General features: G+C 38.2%; 1 pseudogene; it reads left to right on the forward strand.

The window, feature by feature from the left end:
• The first annotated feature begins 939 nt into the window (after window positions 1-939).
• Window positions 940-14,661, forward strand: LOC138165613 (glycoprotein-N-acetylgalactosamine 3-beta-galactosyltransferase 1 pseudogene; annotated as a pseudogene).
• Window positions 14,662-16,917: the final 2,256 nt, after the last annotated feature.

Here is a 16,917-nt window from a genome sequence, read left to right on the forward strand (position 1 = left end):
TCTAAGTTCTTTTCTAAAGATTCTAATAAGAAATAGGCAAACATTGTCATAAAATCATATTTAAAAAGGTGTTATTTGCTTATATTAATTTGTATATTTGTGCTACCTTTCTTGACTTCTAAGTTACTATGTAAGTTTTAAATTGAAAAAAGACTCTAGAGATTTGAGTTAATTATTATCACCATGAGCTTCATATTTTTTTGTTGAGTTGTTTTTTTTAAATTCCTCTATAAACATATTTACTACCTTACTTTTAAAAAAAATTTTTTTTAAGCAATCGGGGTTAAGTAACTTGCTCAAGGTTACACAGCCAGTTATTATCTGAGCATGGATTTGATCCAGGTCATCCCAACACTGGAGCCGGTGCTCTTACTCGCTGAGCTATCTGGCCACCCCTACTACCTTACTTTTTGATAAAATGCACAATACTTTGTGGATTTTGGTGATTTGGGTCAAAATCTTATAACAACAGAGTCTTTAAAAAATCGGCACTTTTATTCTAGAAATTTGTTATATCAAATATTACCTCAAATAAGCAGGTAAATTGGTACTTTGAAATCTTTCTTTTTGTTACAAACATTTGTTATAATGTGAGAGAATTTAACCAGCAAGACTTACAGTGTCTGATTAGTTTCATATTTCAATAAAAGCACTTTGTTATGCTTCTGATTCCTGGACATAGTATGGTCAAGAACAATCAATTCTCCAGGAGCCAAGACAACTGAGTAAGCAGTAACTCACTCTAGCTCTTCCATATTCACTCCTAGACAACCATAAAATAGCACCACAGAACAAATCCCGAACAGAGAAGCCAGCAGGAAGGAAAGGTAGAGAGTTCTTTTCATCCAGGAAGTTTGGGGGATCAGCAAAAAATGTCCATCATATTCAGTAAAAGGGGTGTGCAGCCCAGGACAGGAAGCATCCCAGCAAGCCAGCAACATGTCCCACCTTAGTAAACCATTTGGGGATCCTGAGCCCCAGTGTTGGGGAGAAGGCAAATGCCAACACCACGACCCCCCAAGTATGGAGAACCACCATCTGCTTCGGCATGGCCCCAGGCGAACAGCCATCTGCCAATGGCAGGGCTGCCACATGCTTCAGGGAAGCTCTGGGCAGACAGGTATGGTTCAGTGGAAGGACCTCCATGTGCTTCACTGAGGCTCCAAGAAGGCAAGCATCCTCCAGCAGCTAGACCTCCATGAGCTTCAGCATAGTTTCAGGAAAACAGTAATTCTGCAGGTACAAGATCACCATGTACTTCAGCACAGCCTGGGACAAACAGGCACCCTTCTGGCCAAACCAACATGTGCTTCAGTATAGTCATAGGGAAGTGCAGAAAATCCCCAGTGGCTTTCAGCACAATGAAGACACCAGCACTAGTACTACAACTCAACACCAGGTAAGCTGCCAGACCTCTACTGCCTATAATAAGGCCACCCAATCCCCACCCCAACCCCTCAGCATAGCACCAGACATGAGAGTGCCCTATGGGCCTCAGGGAATATCAGTGCAGCATGAGCCAAACAACCAGGGCCTGCAGTCACTTGCACAAGAAGGCATCTGTGCCCCTTCAACCCTGGTAGCCACAATCAAATTTAAAGGAAAAGAAAAAAAGAATCCCCCCCCCCAAAATATGAGAAAAACACAACAAAGAAAGTTTCTGATCATAAATAGTTATTATTGTATCAAGGAATACCAAGATACAAACTCAGAAAAGGAAAACAATGTCAAAACACCTATGGGCAAAACTGAAAGAAAAATGGGAAGTGGTCTCAAGCCCAGAAAGAACTCATGGAAGAGCTCAACAAAGGAGCTTAAAAAATATGGGACATAGAGGAAAAATTGCAAAAAGAAATGAGACCAAAAAAATAAAGAAAAATATTTTTTAAAAAAAAGAAACGAGAATGATAAAAGGGAATTATGAAAAAAAGATTCAAGAGTTTGGAAAGCTACTTAAAAAGCAGAATTGGCCAAATGAAAAAAAGAGATATTAAAATTCATTAAAGAAAAAAAAAAACATCAACTCTTTAAAGACTGCAATTGGCCAAATGGAAAGGAAAGTACAAAGGCTAATTGAGGAAAACAACAACTTGAAAGCTAGAATTGGTCAAGTGGAAGCTAATGACTCTATGAGACATCATTAATTAATGCAGAAAATTCAAAGGAATTAAAAAATATACGAAAATGTAACCTACATCATGGGAAAAAAAACTCACCTGAAAAATAGACCCAGGAGAGATAACCTCAGAATCTTGGGACTACCTGAAAGTCATACTCAAAAGGAGGACCTGGACATCATCTTTCAAGTAATTATCAAGGAATACTGCCATGATTTCCTGGAAGCAGATGGCAAAATAGACATTGAAAAATCCACTAATCACCTCAGGAAAGAGATCGCAAAATAAAAACCCCAAGGAACATCATAACAAAATTTCAGAATTATTAGGTCAAGGAAAAAATACCACAACTGGCCAGAAATAAACCATTCAAATATAGGGGAGACATAATCAGATTATATAGGACTTGGCAGCTGCAACAGTAAAAGAATGGATGTCATAGAATATGATATTCTTTCAGCCAAAAGAACTAGGACTACAACAAAGAATCACTTAGCAAGCAAAATTAGGCATAACACATCAAGGGGGGAAATGTCTATTCAATTAAATAGAAGAATTTAAAACCTTCATAAGGAGAAGACCAGAACTAAACCAAAAATTTGACCTCCAGTAACAAGAATAAAGGGAAGCATAAACAGAAAAAAAAAATGAAAACGGAAGAGATTCAATAGATAATAAATATTTAAAAATAAAGTATTTTTGTCCCTACGTGGGAAGATGATGTTTGTAGTTCTTTAAAATAGTATCACTAGCAATATAGAGAGGAGGAATGTTCATAGAAAGAAGGTATGAATATTAGATGAATTTGAGGGAATGACATAAAACAAATTAAGTGATGTGGAGGAGAAGTACAATGGGTGCAGAAGGAAGGGAAAGGTAGAATGGGGTATCTTACCTCACCTGAAGTGGTGAGAAATACCAATAACAGAGGAGGAGGAGAAGATGGGAAGGGAAGTGCTGAGCATTGCTTGAGGCTTAATCCCATCAGTATTTGCTCAAAAAGGGAATAATATACACAGCCAGTTGAATATCGATATCTTACTAAAAACGGAAGTAGGAGAGGAGGAGATTAAGTAAAGTGAGTGCAGTGGGGAATGAAAGAAGGGAGGGCAGACCAGGGGGGGAGGGGTAGAAGACAGAAGCAAATGACTGGTGGGGAGGAAAAGGGTGAAAGAAGAGAGAGGACAACTAGAGTAAGAATAAGATGGAGGGAAATATACAGGTAGTAATCATAACTGTGAATGTGAATGGGATTCACTTTCCCATAAAATGGAAGTACATAGCAGAGTGGAATAAAAACCAGGATCCTACAACATTTTGCTTACAAGAAACACACTTGAAGCAGAAAGACTCTCATAGAGTAAAGTTAAGAAGGTGGAACAGAATCTATTATACTTCTGCTTAATTAAAAAAAAGGCAGCAGTAGCAATCCCAATCTTAGATAAAGTAAAAGCAGAAACAGATAAAAAGAGACAAGAAATGAAGCTAACTACATCTTGCCAAAAAGTGCCAAAGACAATGAAATAATCAAATTAAAAGAGCAAACAATAGTCTACCTGTCAGATCTATTGAGAGAGGAAAATTTCAGAAATAAACAAGAAATAGAGACCATTACAAAATGGGGAATAGATAATTTTGATCATATTAAATTGAAAAGCTTTTGTACAAAGAAAACAATAAAGTTAAGTTTAGAAGGAAAGCAGAAAGCTGAGAAACAATCTTTACAGCAAGTGTCTCTGATCAGGTCTTATTTCTCAAATATATAGAGAACTGAGTCCAATATGTGAGAATTCAAGCCATTTCCCAATTGATAAAATGGTCAAAAGTTATGAATAGCTAGTTTTCAGATGAAGAAATCAAAACTATCTATAAACATATGAAGTAGTGCTCTAAATCACTTTTGATTCAAGAAATGGAAATTAAAACAACTCTGAAATAACACCTCATACCAATCAGATTGGCGAATATGACAAAAAAAAGGAAAATGATAACTGCTTGAGAGAATGTAGGAAAAATTAGGATACTAATGCACTATTGGTAAAGATGTGAACTGATCCAACCACTATGGAGAACAATTTGGAAGGGCAGCCAAACTATGCATACCCTTGTGATCCAGTATCACTACTGGATCTGTATGCCAAAGAGATCACAATAAAAGTGGAAATGATCGACATGTGCAAAATTATTTATAGCAGCCCTATTTGTGGTGCCAAATATTAGAAACCAGGGGGATGTCCATCAATTGGGGAATAGCTGAACAAGTTGTAGTATATCAATGTAATGTAATACTATTGTGCAATAAAAAATGAAGAAAAAGCATATTTCAGAAAGACCTGGAAAGACTTGTACAAACTGATGCAAAGTGAATTGAGCAGAACAAGGAAATCATTGCACATAGTATCAGCAACTTTGTGTGACAATCAACTATCAGTGACTCAGCTCTTCTCAGTAACACAATGATCAAAAATAAGTACAAAGGATGCATGAAGGAAAATTCCATCCACATCCAGATAAAAAACTAATGAACACTGGATGCAGATCGAAGTGTATATTTTCCACTTTATTCTTTCTTGTGCTTTTCTTTCCCATTTGATCCATTTCTTTCTCCACAATTGTGATGAATATGGGAATATGTTTTACATGATAGCTATGTATAAACTATATTGAACTTTCTACCATTTTCAGAAGAGGGGGGGAAGGAAAGGTGAAAATTTTGAATCTCAAAATCTTATAAAAATGAATGCTAACATTTTTCTTGATATGTAATTGGGGGGAAAAGTAAAATAGTATACAAAGCAAAACATTTTTAAAATAGTGTACCAGGGAATTCAAATATTCAGGGTTCAGTCAAATTGTTTGTGATCCTTGAGTTCCCACATATTGGGTATCTGTAATGGGAATGCAAATTTGGAAGATCTTCCCTGCCCTTAGGCTAAAATGCTCCTGAAGCCTGGGGAGGGAGGCTTGTTTTTCAGTAGATACTTCTTGATTGGCCAGTGAGTCAATAAGGTTGTTACATTCTCTGAGCCAGGAGAAGGCTATATAAGCCCTGATGTGTAGCTTTGTTTTGGGACTCACTTTGAGAAGTGTTCTGTGATTTGATCTGAATTCTGGGAAGCCGTTGTTGAGAGTCCCCCGGCTTTGAAAAACCCAGATGTGGAAACCCAGATGTTGACTGGGTATGGATGTAATGGTTGGACAGTTTGGAAAGCTGTCTACTTGATCTGTTAATGTCTTGATAATTTTGTCTGTATGTTCTGAAGTTCGGGGTGCTGATCTTTTTCCCCTGAACTAGGTAAATGATATACATCTGACTGATTAAAGTAAGCTTGTTAACCCATTTTGAGTTGCTTTCCTTTAACAAAGCAGATCCAAGAACCTGTGTGGTAGCAGCAAACCCTGAGGATGTGCTTGGGGTGCTTGCTGCTACAGTATCAAGTGGGTCACTTTTGGCCAAGATGGAGGAGTAAAACAGGAAATTGCTTGAGCTCATCCCCAAATTATTTCTAATAGCCGTAAAAAAAATTACTCTAAACAAATTTTAGAGCTTCAGAATCCACAAAATGACAGGCTGAAATACATCTCCAGTTAAAGAAAGCCTGGCAGGCCAACAGGAAGGGTCCATCACACCAGGCTGGGAGAAGAGTGAGAGTGCAGTCCTGCCATGCCATCGCAAATAAGGACAAAGCAGACCTAAAGGGACTAAATAACTGACAGCTGTAGTGGTTGGCAAACTTTTCAACCAACAAATGCCAAAGACAAAAAGAAAGATCAGTGGGGAAACTCTGTTGGACCTGGGTGAGAGAAAAGCATAGTCTGGTCCCTACCCTCAGAGGTGGCAGCAGCTGTGGTGGTAACAGCAGCAGTAGCAGCAGCAGCAGTGGCTGCTTCCAGAGCTCCAGACCCATCAAATGTGGGGGCTACCACGTGGCTGATCAGAAGGCAATTACAGGAATCTCTTTCCTGGCACTGAAGTTGGATTTTTTTGCTTTGCCCTACTTAGATCTGGATTGCATTTTCAGGTAGCAGTCCTGGGGTGAGGAGGAATGCTGATGTGACAGACCTTGTTTTGACTGTGGAGAGGGAGTCCTCCTTATGGTTTTGAGGTGGGTGCCTAAAAGCAGCTCTGACAACAGCTGTAGAACACACCAGAAATTTGGGACACAGCACTCTCCACTCTGGAAGCAGAGTTCCACTGTGGCAAAGAGCTCAAAAATCAAGTAATTGGCTGGGAAAATGAGCAAACAGAGGAAAAGAAATCAAATTATACAATCTTTCCTTCATGACAAAGAAGATCAAGAAATAGAAGCAGAAGAAAACAACAAAGTCAAAACCCCTGTATCAAAAGCCTCCAAGAAATATATGAATTGATTGCAGGCCAGAGAGGAGCTCAAAATAGGATTTTGAAAATCAAGTAAGAGAAGTAAAGGAAAAATTGGGAAGAGAAATGAGAGTGATGAAAGAAAATCATGAAAAACAAGTCAACAGCTTACTAAAGAAGATTGACCCCCAAAAATACTGAAGAAAATAACACCTTAAAAATAGACTAACTCAAATGGCAAAAGAGGTCCAAAACACCAATGAGAAGAATGCCCTTAAAACCAGAATTGGCTAAATGGAAAAGGAAGTCCAAATGCTCTCTGAAGAAAATAATTCCTTCAGAATTAGAATGAAGCAAATGGAAACTATTGACTTATTGTGAAATCAAGATATTATAAAACAGATCTAAAAGAATGAAATAATAGAAGATAATATAAAATATCTCATTGGAAAAACAACTGAAGTGGAAAATAGATCCATGAGAGATAATTTGAAAATAAATGGAATGCCTGAAGCCATGACCAAAAAAAGAGCCTAGAAATCATCTTTCAAGAAATTATCAAGGAAAATTGCCCCGATTTTCTAGAACCAGAGAGTAAAATAGAAATGGAAAGAATCCACCGATTGCTTCTTGTAAAAAGATCCCCAAAAGAAAACTCTTAGGAATATTATAACCAAATTATAGGTCTCCCAGGTCAAGGAGAAAATATTACAAGGAGACAGGAATAAACCATTTGAGTATTGTAGAAATACAATCAGGCTAACACAAGATCTAGCAGTTTCTACATTAAAGGGATCAAAGGACTTGGAATATGATATTCTGGAGGTCAAAGGAGCTAGGATTAAAACCAATAATCACCTTGCCAAAAAAACTGAATATAATACTTCAGGGTAAAATAAGGATATACAATGAAATAGAGGACTTTCACACATTCTTGATGAAAAGACCAGAGCTGAACAGAAAATTAGACTTTCAAATACAAGAAGCATGAAAAGGTAAACAGGAAACAGAAATCATAAGGAAGTTATGAAAGTTGAACTTTTTGCATTCCTGCATGGAAAGACAGTATTTGTAACTCATGAGACTTTTCTCAGTATTAGGATAGTTGAAGGGAATACACACATGTATGTATGTATGTATGTGTATTTATATAGACATATATGCATACATGTGTATATATGTGTATACAGGTATATGTGTGTATATGTATACATAGTTAGAGGGAACAGGGTGAGTTGAATATGAAGGAATGATATCTAATAAATAAAATTAAGAGGTGAGAGAGGAAAATATTCGGAGAAGGAGAAAGGGAGATACAGAATAGGACAAAATATCTCACATTAAAGAGGGAAAAGAAAAATGTTATAATGGAGGAGAAGAGAAAGGAAGTGAAATGGAATGAGTCAACCTCATTCTCGTTGGATTTGACTTGAGGAGGGAGGGGATGATAAAAGGGAGGGAAGATTGGTGGAAGGGATAGTCAGAAGCAAATACTTTTGAAAAAGGACAGAGTCAAAGAAGAAAATAGAATAGATGGGGGGCAGGATAGGACAGAGGGAAATATAGTAAGTCTTTCACAATATGACTACTATTGAAATATTTTATATAACTACATATGTGTGGCCTATATTGAATTTATTGTCTTCTCAGTGGGGGTGGGTGAGAAGGAAGCAAGAGAGAATCTGGAACTCAAGGTTTTAAATGTTAAAAATTGTTTTTACATGCAGCTGGGAAATAAGATATACAGGCAATGAAGTATAGAAATCTATCTTGCCCTATGAGAAAGTAAGAGGGAAGGGCCTAAGGGAGAATTGGGGGTATATAAGAGAGAACTGACTAGGGGAAGGAGTAATCAGTATGCTTGTCATCTTGGGGTGGGGGTTAGGGGAGAAATGGGGAGAAAACTTGGAACTCAAAATCTTGTGGATATGACTGTTGAAACTGAAAATAAACTCTAAATTCTAAAAAAAAATGAGGATCTCTTTTTCTCTTTGGCTCATTGCTTCCCCTTGAATTGCTCTACAAAAATTTCTAATGTACTTAAAATATATCTTGTGTCAGGTTCCCCAAATATAAGTTGTAATTATTTCCTGTTCAGTTACAGGTACTTAAGTTTTCAAATATATGCAAATTATGTATGTGGCAAACTTTAACTCCATAAAAATGCAAAATATACAAAGGGTTCATGGTACCCCATAAGCAAATATAAAAACAGAGAATTCCTTCAAATGCTTTATCAGGTTATATCTCAAAAGGGAACTGGACTTGGTATTCCCCTCAGTACTACCTGTTTTACTCTAATAAGTTCCTTCTCCTAGCTGTGAGACAAGTCTTAACACTATCTCTCTGGATGGCTTATGGTAGCAAAATGGGGATAGTAATAGCATCTGCATCCAAATGCTGATATAAAGATAAAATGAGACAATAGGGTGTGTTCCAAAAGTCTCATTGGCTTTAAGCTGCAAAGAAGACTTTTGGCATGTTCTAGGTACAAAGTGTTCTGCAAACCTTAAAATCCTATATAAATTATTATTAATAGAATAGTATTTGGACATCTAGGGTTATGTGGATGTACCTCTAAATCTGCTATGTGTTTCTTATGGGATTCTATAAACAGCTATACTATGCTAGATTTGGAAAGTGTGTTTCTATAAATTCTAGTCCTTGCTAACGAGCTCAGAAGCTTTGAACAGTGTATGAAATTATGTAATTAACTCTAAGGTCCCCTCCAGGTCATTGTATAGGTAAGGAATAGAGGCAAACAGGGTTAAATTTCTTGCCCAGAGTCACACACCTAGTAAGTGTCTGAGGTCAGATCTGAATTTGGGAAGATGAATCTTCCTAACTACAGTCCTGGAACTCTGTCCATTGTACTACCTTGCTGCCCTGTGTAAGCATATATTTATGTTTATGTGTGTATATTTATATCTATTTCTATAAAAACACAAGTTTATGAACACAACCCCAGGTTAAGAATTTCTTATTTATTACAACTTCTTCATTTCACTGATCAGGAAATTTGGACCCAGAGATGCTAAGGGACTTGTCCAAATTACACACAGAGTTAAGCATCAGGGGTAGGAGTTAAACCCAGGCTTCCTGATTACACCATAGATATACAGATGAAGATTTTCTGTCTTGGTAAAATCAATCTGCTTAAAAGTATTTCACAGAGTAAGAGTAACCAAGAATAAAATAACATTAAGTGTTACTCTCTCCTTTATGTATAACAAAATCAGAGTAGCATAAATTCATTTTGGCAGCTATATTTATGCAGACAGGGAGGGGAAGACCATTCTCCCAGTTGAAAAGAGCAGGATAATCCTTCATTTTGAGCTTCAGATAAAATTGTAATCTGAGGTGGAGTAGAGGAAAGAAGGGCAGGGCTCTGAAGAATTGTTATGGAGATTTGAAGTATGGCTTCAAGGAACCCCAATCATCATCTCTAGGCCCAATAGGTGACAACGGCCATGGAAAGTCCAAGAAAAGGAGGCATTTTCATTATTGCCCTGCTGTCATATCTATGGAAGTGATAGCAACAGATGTTCTTTCTCAGAATCCATAATTCACACTAAGAAAGAGAGGGAAGCCCCCCCTCCCCCCCTTGTGCTCTGTCTGGAAGGCCATTTCTTGGTAGCCTCTCCCATACAAAGGAGGGAATGGTGTCCACTGTCATGAGATGGTTTACTGACATTGTAGAAAAGTTCAAATGTTATTACAGACTGAAAAGAGTGCTTACCAGCATAACCATATGAGCTCTCATCATACTACTATTTATAACTCATAATTAATATCCCCATTCTGAGTCTGCTTTCCCTTTTTTCATAGAATCTGATTTTTCTTTAGTCGAGCTGTCCATGTTCATAGAATTCTCAAAGTGGTATTGATTTAGTTTGGGTCTGCTGATCCAGGGTACTGACTTCCAAGCTCCTCATATTTAGGGATACAAATTGGCATTCACTTTCTGGGGGAAATAGTTCTCTGACAATTTATTTACTTATTCATTTCATAGCTCATTCTAATAAAGTCATCTTCAATGGGCTTTGTAAGAAATACACTTATCATTTCTTTGATGAAGATGTATATCCAACATCTCTGGCAACTTTGCAGAAGGTATCAGGGTTTCAATAAATATCATTATGCTGTGAATACATGATACAAGAGAGAAAGGGTATATGTGGGGGAGAATCCACTTCAAGCTGAAAACATTAAGGATTGCAAGCGGTAACCAGTTATAAGTGTTCTTTTATCTTCTCCTCCTGCTCCTCCCCCAGTCAAAATCCAGTATTCAATTCCATCTCTAACACGATTCCTGAGATCACTTGTTGTAAGCAAAAAACAAGAAACTTCCTCTGTCATCTACACTATGATCTTTGAATTACACCATTTGAATGGGAGATATGTTAGGTCTGATTCCGCAGAGTTTATTAAAGTAAATTGTCTTAGCAAATATGTCTGTTTCATTTGATTCTCAGAAATAATTGGTTAATGAGAGAATGATTGCTTTGTTCAGACATGATTACTGAAGAAATGTTTCATCCATATGTTGCCAAATAATGGGGAATTCTCCAGTGAAAGGGGGACAATGATTAGAAGAAATAAGATAGCTTAGAGATATATTCCCCAAAGTGTTACTCTACTTTTTGTTAACAAGCCATATCTAAGGATACTGTTTCCCTGAATAGTCAAGGAAGTTCAATATACCTAATAGGCTTGAACTATTTGTTGAAAAACCACTAGATAGATTTCTTTGTTTTTTTTTTTCTTTAGATCAAAGAGCTATTGCTTCATCTGATAAATAATGCGACTATAACAGCTGTTTGCTATCTTACTTTCCTCTAACCTAATGTTGATCCATTATGTTTTCTTGGCAGAATGAGTCTATATATTTATACTTACCTCCTTTCTAATGTTTGTTGGTATGATGCTCTCTATAGGAATGGACATGCACATGCACACACACAGACTAGTCCTGCTATGAGGTAAAGACTTTCAAGAACTCTTCCAACTCTTTGATTCTCTTTTTGTCATTATGCTTTTAATTTTAAATGACTTCCAATGCCAAAAAAGGAGATTTGGCAATTGTACAATCTTTAAACTGTGTCAAATCCAAGAATATTTAAGTTTGTCCCAATTATTGTTTAGAGCTCAGCTCCTCTATCCCAGAGCATGCCTATCTAAAGAATTAGATGTTGCCTTGCATCTTAAAGGTAACCAAATAAACAAGCAAATGCAAAGTTTGGTGGCATCAACTGGGGAAGGAACTGGCAAAGATTTCAGCTATAAACTCCTACAAATCCAAACTTAGATTTTAATGTCAATAAATCTTGCAGAAAAGACACATTTCACTCTTCTATAAGAACAAGAAAGTAGGATGGTTGAACTTATATGAAAAGGTTAGCATTGTCACACAAACTAAATTTCTTGAAAACAAGATTTGCATTAAGCTTGTCTTTTTATGCCTAGCCCAGTTCCTTAGTAAATACAATTAATGTCATGAAAAAGTTTGATACATGCATATTGATATTGAAAAACATGCTTAAATTGAAAACAGTCCACATAAATAACTATAATTATAATTTTACTAAGATAAAGCAATTTTAAAAAATTTTCTTCTTAACTTTTCACTTCTTTAGTATATGGAAGCAACATTAATATCAACAATTCTCCTTAAAACCATATGTAGTTTAATTTTCACTCTATATGTTTATATTTGTGCATGCATGTATGTGTGTGTGTGTGTGTGTAGAGTGGGATGGAGAGAAGACAGAGAGACAGACAGAGAGACAGAGACAGACAGACAGAGAGGAAGAGACAGACAGACAGAGAGACAGAAAGAGAGAGAGACAGAGACAGAGAGAGAGGGAGACAGAGAGACAGAGAGACAGGGAGACAGAGAGACAGAGACAGAGAGACAGAGAGAGACAGAGACAGAGACAGAGAGAGCCTGGATCCAAATCCCCATTTGTCAAACTTGCTACATCCTTACTCTCTACCCAGAAAACAGAGATAAGGTTCAGGATTAGAGACCATAGATTTATTCCTAACCCCTTTTTCTGGCTTTGATGGGAAAAGGAGGGTTAGAAAACCAGGGAGAAATAGGTGTTAAAATCAGGCAGTTAAAAGGGAAGGATATAGACAGTGTAGGGTGGGAATACAAACTTTGCCCACCTCAATTTTCCTGGGGTCATCTCTTCTTACCATCATCTGTGAAAAGGCAAAAAGAAACTTCATGGGGGACCAAATGTGCAGATGTGGAGCTTAAGGGAATGTTGTTATTAATAGTTACCAACAAGTTGTGTTATGGAGAAGAAAATAAAAAACAATCCACAACATATCAAACTTCATAGTGCTATACCATGGGGAAATCACTGCTATGCATGCATGTTCAGTAAGAATTTGGGTGGGGAATTTTTAGATTTTATATGCTTGTAAAATATATAAAAGGAAGAAAAATAAAGTTTTAATCTACAGGCAGGTTACAAAATTACCAACAATTTTCTGTTAGCAATGTGAGTTTCCTTATAAAATACAGATTATGCAACCATGAGGACATGGAGAGATACATGTGTCGATTCTGAATGACACAGAATTCTGGTGTGAGAGGACGAAATAATATCATACATTGGAGAACCAAGAAAGGACAATCTCTTTGCTTTCGTTATTATGTACAGCAATGGAGATTGGGGGTGGAAGGAGAGACAGAGAGAGAAACAGAGAGATTATGAAGGTTTTAACACCCAAAGTAAGAGAACCTTGTTTGTTTGTTTTTTTTTTTTTTGTCTATAAAGCTTCAGACTTCAAAGTTTCAAGACTAAATAGACCAGCAAAAAAAAAAAAAATGATCAGCAACTAAGACTGCAAAACTGGGAATTTTAAAAGCTAATCACAAAGCATTCAACTCCACCTAAAGAAAAATAGCCACAGTTAAGGAATGGAATTGAAATGAGGGGTCTAAATGGTTCCTTTTCTTTTATTCTTGTTTTAAGAATGACTGTTAACGACCCTGCGTCCTGGGGCCGGCCTGACCCTCGGTCCGACTAGGCCTGGTGGGCTCCGTGTGGTCCGGCAGACGGCGGGTGGTTTGGGTTAGCGGCGCTGCCTGGCGTTCGGCTGGAGAGGAGTGCCGGCGCACTCAGATGATGAACCCCCTGTCCCTGAAGAGGAGCGCCCCAGAGAAGGTCGCCATGTGGCTGCCCAGGCTGCTCACTTTCCTGTGTGGCTGTGAGGTGGGTTTCTTCCTTTGCTATCAGCTGCTGCACATCCTCCTGGAGAAGCCGGCCGAAATTCAGCCCTACTTTCTCCGCGATGATCCACACGCCAGGCACTCGGAACAAGGCGGCCACCGGCACCTCGAAGGCCAGATGGACTGAGGTGCGGACATACAGCACAGAGATGAGGACAAGCGCGTGGCTGAGGAGCTCTACAGCACGGTCAGGATTCTCTGCTGGGTCATGACTGGGCCTCAGAACCTCGAGAAGAAGGCAAGGCACGTCAAGGCCACATGGTATCAGCGCTGCAACAGTGTCCTGTTCATGAGACCCAAGGAGAACAAGGACTTTCCCACTGTGGGGCCGCTCACCCGCGAGGGCCAAGACCAGCTCTACTGGAAAACTATCAAGGCCTTCCAGTACGTGTACAAGCACTTCCGGAAAGCCGCCAACTGGTTCATGAAGGCCGACGATGACACCTATGTCATCCTGGACAACCTCCGCTGGCTGCTGTCCCAGTACGACCTCGCCAAGCCCGGCTACTAAGGGCGGCTCTTCAAGCCCAGCATGTTGTGCTCAGCAGGGAGGCCTTCAGGAGGTTCATGGAGGCCTTCCGGAACAATAAGTGTTCACACAGCTTCTCCATGGAGGACCTGGTGCTTGGCAAGTGCATGGAGGCCATCGTGGTGGAGGCGGGAGACTCGCGGGACCTTCCACCCCTTCGTACCCAAGTACCACCTCCTCAGGGGCTACCTGCCCAAGACCTTGTGGTACTGGAACTATAACTACGACCCGCCTGTCGAGGGCCCAGGTTGCTCTTCAGACCTTGCTGTTTCCTTCCACTATGTCGACTCTACCACTATGTATCAGTTGGAGTACCTCGTGCACCACCTGCATCCCTACCGTTATTCCTACGGATATCAGCCTATCTTTCCAGAGGCACCAGCCAATCAAACAGGTGAGGTCAACAAAAAAAGAAGACCCCTCCCCCCAAGAGAAATTAGGAAACTGATAAATGGGAGCCCCATTCCCTAAACGGAGTGCAGCAATGAGAGCTCTTTGGACCCTGGGACCCTGCCAAAGAATCCGTTTTAAATGGAAGTGCCACCTTCTGTAGGAAGCACAGACAGCAGCTGTGGAGAGTGCCAAGACTGTTGGTACAGGGATGGATGGATGGATGGATGGATGGATGGATGGATGGATGGATGGATGGATGGATGGATGGATGGATGGACGGAAGGACAGACAGAGAGATAGATAGATAGATAGATAGATAGATAGATAGATAGATAGATAGATAGATAGATAGATAGATAGACAGATGGATAGATAGATGGACTGATGGGTGGACAGACAGATGGAGATGTGAAGGATTTGTATTCATGATTGTATTCATTCATGTATTCATGTTTTCAAACTAAACACTCCCATTTGCTGGCAGCTGGGAGACAGCCAGAGTAAAAGAGTTTGCTTTCATCTAGGAGAAAAATGCCTCTAACTTTTACAAAATTTGATTTGCAGTCATTTTATTTTGCTAATAATGAGTGTATTTTGTTTAGAGAATATATATATATATATATTCTTTAAGTAAATATATATATATATATATATATAAATATTTGGTTTGCATTCTACAAAAGGGAGCTATGATACCTCGTGATAGTCACTCAAACTATAGGCATAAAACATTAAAGGAACAGTTTTTAGTCAAAATGACTGTTTATCTTATGCATTCCATAGGAAGTAGTGAGACAGATATCTTAACCATCATGTTCAATGAGAGCCCAGCCCTTAGGAACCCTGTAAAGAAATGTGAGGAAAATATATTGGTATGTCATCCAGAACAACATAATTTCCAAAGTCAGGAAGTGAATACAACACAAGAAGAGTTCAACACACTGCTTCCCCACAAGATTAATAGTAATATTTATGATGTATGATGTTAGTAACAGTAATAATACTAATGATAGTATTGGTCCAACTCTGTAAGGTTTGTAAGGTATTTTACATAAAATTTCCCATTTTGTTCTCATTAAACCCTGTGAAATACATGTTACTAGTATCTCCACTGACAGATGAGGAAAGTGGGATTCAAAGAGATTAATTGACTTTCCCAGGGTCACAAATCTAAGAGTTCAAACTCATGTTTTTTATAATTCCAATTCTAGACCTTAAAGATAAACCTCTTCCTTTATAGATGAACGAATTAAAAACAAAGGAGGCAAATTTTCTTGATTAAGTGTAAATAGATGGTACAGTGTATAAGGTGCTGGACCTTCAGTTCTTATTTTCTCATTCACATTTCTGTTCTTTAACAAAGAGGCAATATGGCGTAGTAGAATGTAGGCTTAAGTCAGAAAATGTGGGTTCAAATCCTATGAATTGCCATGACCTTGATCAATTTGCTTGATTTCTCTGTCTTCTGTTTCCTGTTCTACACTGCAGCCAAATTGGCTTACTTGCTGTTTTTATTTCCATCCTTCTCTTTGCAAATCCATATAGCTGAGCGTACTTTCTTCCGTACTCAGAATGGTTTCCCCATCTTCCCTAATTAAAATCTTTCTCCTCCTTTAAACTGCAATGCTGTCGTCTCTTCTCTAACACCTTCCTAGATGCCTCTTACTGGAAAAAGACTTATGTAGCCTCTCAGGTCACTCACTCTTGACTTTTCTTACACTCTTGGTTCTTTAAAAATTTGTACTAGTTATTGATGTATATGTCTCAACTCTCTTCCTAGATTGTAAGCTCCTCGAGGATAGAAATTATTAGGTTATTCAGCTTTGTTTAAACAAAGAAAGTTCATAGTAGGAACTTCATAAATTTTGTTTGCTAAATTCAATTGAAACTGTGAAATGGGAATAATACTTGTAGCTGTGTCACTGAGTGGTTGTGACATTGAACTGAGATAATAAAAACAAAGAGAACTCACTCTCTAACCATAGAGTTCTATGTAAACATAACCTGTAATTAATAATAACAAAAGTCTTAAATGAAAAAGTTTCATATTTGGAAGTCTTTAATAAATCATAACTTTTAGGGAGGATAATAAAATCTTTTGCTGCATATTACTTGGAGAAACTCTCTGTATCTTGTGATATGCCAAAAGCTCCAACCAAAGACAATGATCTTAAGCTTAATTGTCAGTCAACAAGCATTAATTGTTTAATCGGTACTTAGTGTGCCAGGCACTGTGCCAAGTTCTGAGAAAATGATGAAAAGCAAAAATAATCCCTTCCTTCAAGCAGGGTGGGTTCTTTTTAATTTTGTT

This window comes from Petaurus breviceps, unplaced genomic scaffold, assembly GCF_028583685.1.
Source record: "Petaurus breviceps papuanus isolate PSGF00001 unplaced genomic scaffold, PetGlider_PUasm1.0 214, whole genome shotgun sequence".
Lineage (NCBI taxonomy): Eukaryota > Metazoa > Chordata > Mammalia > Diprotodontia > Petauridae > Petaurus > Petaurus breviceps.